Source organism: Triticum dicoccoides, chromosome 5A (assembly GCF_002162155.2).
Source record: "Triticum dicoccoides isolate Atlit2015 ecotype Zavitan chromosome 5A, WEW_v2.0, whole genome shotgun sequence".
NCBI classification, from domain to species: Eukaryota; Viridiplantae; Streptophyta; class Magnoliopsida; order Poales; family Poaceae; genus Triticum; species Triticum dicoccoides.
Window position 1 is genome coordinate 571,347,306 of NC_041388.1, and position 4,156 is coordinate 571,351,461.

Here is a 4,156-nt window from a genome sequence, read left to right on the forward strand (position 1 = left end):
GTGAGAAGGACGGGGGAGCGGGGTACTCGAGGCGCGGCGTGTTGCCGCCCTCGATGTACTCGAGGACGGCCTCCAACGTGCACCCGGGCACGCCCCACCACCGACGCCGGCCGGCGGCGTTGAGCCTGCCAGAGGGCACGACGCCGTTGGTGGCCTCGAGCTGCTGGGCGTGACGGCGGCGGAAATAAGGCTCCCAGAGCGGGCTGTCGGGGACGTACCGTGGCCCCTCCCTCACGCGGCAGGGACGAGCGGATGCGTGCGATCTCCGCACGCCGCGCCGCGCCGGTGGGTACCGGGGGCACCGGCACGCCGCCGGCGCTGATCCTCCACGCCCCGGGCACCCGCATATCCGGCGGGACCGGGTACTCGGCCTCGAAAAGGAGGCGAGCCTCGTCCTCGTGAAGATGGCGGCGGCCGAAGCCGTTCGCCGGCGCGCCGTCGCCTGGGAAGCGCTCAGCCATGGGTGTGATGAACTGGAGACGGCGAGAGAGAGGAGAGGGAGGAACGACGACGGCGAGAGAGTGTGAGTCGCCGAGTGCGCTGGGGCGCGTCTTATATAGGCCGAGGCGCCGCCCGTGCGCGTGCCGCCGTGTGTACGCGTGGCGGGCGAGGGAGGGCGAGGGACGTGCGTCATCCGGTCTTCACTGCGCCGCCCGTGAGGCATCAATGGCGCAGGCTGACCGGCGCGGCAGCGTGCGGCAGTTTTGGCATTGATTCGCCGCGGGAAACGAGGCGATGAGGACAACGAAGGGCCGAGAAGAGAGCCGTGTCCCTGACGCGGCGGGCCCGCGTCTGTTTCGCGTCAAAACAGTTCGCCCCGGCGCCCCCGGGCGCCCCCCAACGCGCCGGGTTTGGCCTGGGTCTGCCGGCGCTGTTTTCGGCCCAGGCCGACAAAAATCGGGCTCCTGGGACGCGATTGGGCCGATTTTTCGGCGCCGGCGCAAAAAAAAGCCTGGGAAGGCCTTTCTGGGGGCGCGGCTGGAGATGCCCTAATATAACAACGCAACACAGTTTGACATTCCCGCGTGTCAGCTATTTCTACGTGGTGCACACCTCACTCCTCTTCTTCCGATACACCCTCCTCCTCTGTGGCAGTCGCAGCGCATTCACACGCAAACATCCGTTCCACCGGCGCTGGCAGGCCAACTCCCCACCTTGCAGCTGCCAACGCCCTCGTCATCCACCACCTATTCATTTTCTGAGAATGAAATAGAAAAATAATAAGTACTAAACGAGAGAGATCACGTACTAGCCCAACAAGCAATAGCTGTAGCCTTCGCCCCAGCCCACTACAAGTGATCGTCCCCTACCTAGGTTACCACCACCACTCTATGGCGTCCCATCTACAGCTCTATGTCGACGGCATTCATGTTTTGATGGCATGAACAAGTCCTGTTGGCCTATTTAAGGCGCCTCATCATGAGCTCTTAAGCCTCAGTGGGGAAGCCACGTTGAGAGGAGTGTGGTCAATTGATCACACATGTTTTTGGCAGATCCTTTGTACACAAGTAGAAATCATGTAATTTTTTTATAAAGTTGATGAAAACACATGTATTTGACATCACAGATTTGAAATGACATCACAGACTTCTAATCTTGGCACCGCGACTGCTAAGCATAGCTTGCATTCATGTCCCTCCTCCAAAGTAGGCTCATCTCCCTCTAAGTCTTTCTCCTCCCACAAGAGTTATCCCTCGAGTGACTATAGGGTGAGCTCACTAGCACCACCTTTGCACAAACTCACACCCGAGGTTCACCTGGTCCTCTTTATTCCGTTTTCACGCACAAATGCACCAAGTAGTGCTTAGCCGCACCACTGACAAGCTCAAAAGAGGCCGAGCACATGCACACCTCATACCTGAGGTTTGTCAGCACCTCCTTGGCGTTTAAGGGTTCAAATGCTAACCTTTTTCATCTAAGCCCTCCTTAAAAAAATCCTTCACAAATTGACCCAAGGCGGTGGCCCCCGGGAGCCCAAGCGGTCAACGTGCCTCTGGGGTTCATCTGCTTCAACCTGAAGGACCGCTAAAGGCACTTGGAGGAGAGGATGGCTAAGCGATAGGGCCACATTATGCAGCTTCATGCCCAACAGGGGGCTGCCCTGCTGACGCTGCAGAGGGAGCATGTCATGCAGGCTCATGTCGCGAGCCTGGAGGTAGCTCGCGGCCTACCAGGCACGGGGAGTTGTTGCCTTCGCCGGGAAGTTCGGAATCCCTCCATTCCTCTGTTTGACGAGATTTTATCAGCCACATATATGTGTGCGTGTTGAGCAAATAATAAATACTCCCTCCGTAAACTAATATAAGAGTGTTTAGATAACTAAAATAGTGATCTAAACACTCTTATATTAGTTTACAGAGGGAGTATAAAGCAATGTTATTTGCACGCACAAGGAAAAACTGTATTGATGGCACGGCCTAGCACGTGACTTCTGCACGATTTTTTACAAGTGGGCTGATATATACACACACACTTGTGCTGATATTATCTCTTGTTCAAGTGGGCTTGACTTGGTAAGGCGCGGTTCACATATTGACATGCACATAGCCGGATGATTTGCTATAGCTACTAATTAACCGAGAAACTCAACTCGTCACATAGTGAGTCCGTGGGATTGCCTCAGCTGGTTTGTTGTTGCTTAGTCCAAGCTGGAGTGGCAGGGCCCGACGGCTTATAATAAGGAGCACCAGGTGGTTCGTTCTGCGACATCAGTTGTGCCTAGTTCTCCTTTGCAGTTCTTCGTCGGAGTCAGAGTTGTGTAGTCTGGTCGGGTCTGGCTGAGTCCTGGAACGGATCTTCGTATAGCTTCACTCGGTTTCTACCCTATGGGTTGAGTTGACGATCGCCTACGGCGAAGTCGAAGCCGTTTGCTCGGGGTTTATGGATGGCAATGACGCCTCTAGGGAAGGAGTGGTCACGATGACGTGTGTGAGTGTCTCGGGGAGACCCTCTTTGGAGTGGTGTGAGTGGGATACCGTTTGTGTGCCATTCATCGGTCATATGATGGTTTTTCGCCCCGTTTTCCATTATTAACTGGGCACTCTAGTTTTCGCTTGATTTTTCCTAATTAAGTGAGCAATTCTTTTCTTCTTAATGAATGTAGGAATCCTGCCATTTCAATAAAAAAAACTATAAATTGATTTTACAACCTGGGATTGATTTCCTCCTATAGTTCACCCATAGATGAACGCACTGTTGTTCTTTTTGAGCAGCCTCCTGGTAGCAGCAGCAACCTTGCAATGCCTGTCGAGCCTCACTCTGGCCGCCATGGATGTCTACGCACTCCTTCTCAAGCGCTCCTTCCGGACTCCTCGAGCTACCACCATAATTTCCATTGGGGGCTGGGTAAGTCACATATTTTGTCAGGCACCTCAGAACAAACAGCCATCTGTCATTCCTTGTGGACTCTTACACTAAAAATGTTTTACAAGAAAAGGATCATTTGACGATCATGTGCATTTCTCTTTCTCTAAAGACACCTGGTTTTGACCCTCGACGTCTGGTCTGCAGGCCATGGGAGCAGCCACTTGTGCTGCAGCGAGTGCATCGGCGGGCGTCACCATTCTCATCAGCGACGACCTGATGCTGTGCTCTGAGAACCACTGACCGAGCTTCATGGCCGCCACCGCCATGGCTTTCCTGAGCTGGTTCGCGATTGCGCCGTCCTGCCTCTTTAGCCTCATGATGGCGGTCTATAGAGTGCAAAGAGCGTAGTCTGTGCCTCTGTGGAGCAAGAACCGGCCGGGCTGTTTGTCCAACTATATTTCTGCTCGTCAGTCCTTGGGATACTTATAGTATGACGAGATGCGGTGGACGGATGCTTGTCGAATAGCGTATATAACGATATTTTTGTAGTAATTAGGGAGGGAGTATACGTAGCTCGATGTTCAGAAGGGTGGCTGTGGAGCTCTCTGCATTTTAGTTTCATAAGCTTATTATGCATGTGTATGCCTTCTTATTATGTGAGGCTGGGCTGGTGGTTGTGATCTGGAGATGAACTAACTGATGCGCTACTTTGTAGAGCTCAAGGTTGCTGATGATATGCTATTATATCCGACTCTATTTCGTGTTTTTTATCGATGTTTGCATCTTAGGCCCCGAGATTACCTGTGTAGTGCCGTTGTCGCTTACAAGTGCCAGAATATCAGTTCATTCA

The 4,156-nt window shown here is 53.4% G+C and overlaps 1 pseudogene; it reads right to left on the reverse strand.

Annotated features, from left to right (window-relative positions):
- LOC119300021 overlaps positions 1-3,269 on the reverse strand; it is a 19,298-nt pseudogene extending 16,029 nt beyond the window's left edge.
- Positions 3,270-4,156: the final 887 nt, after the last annotated feature.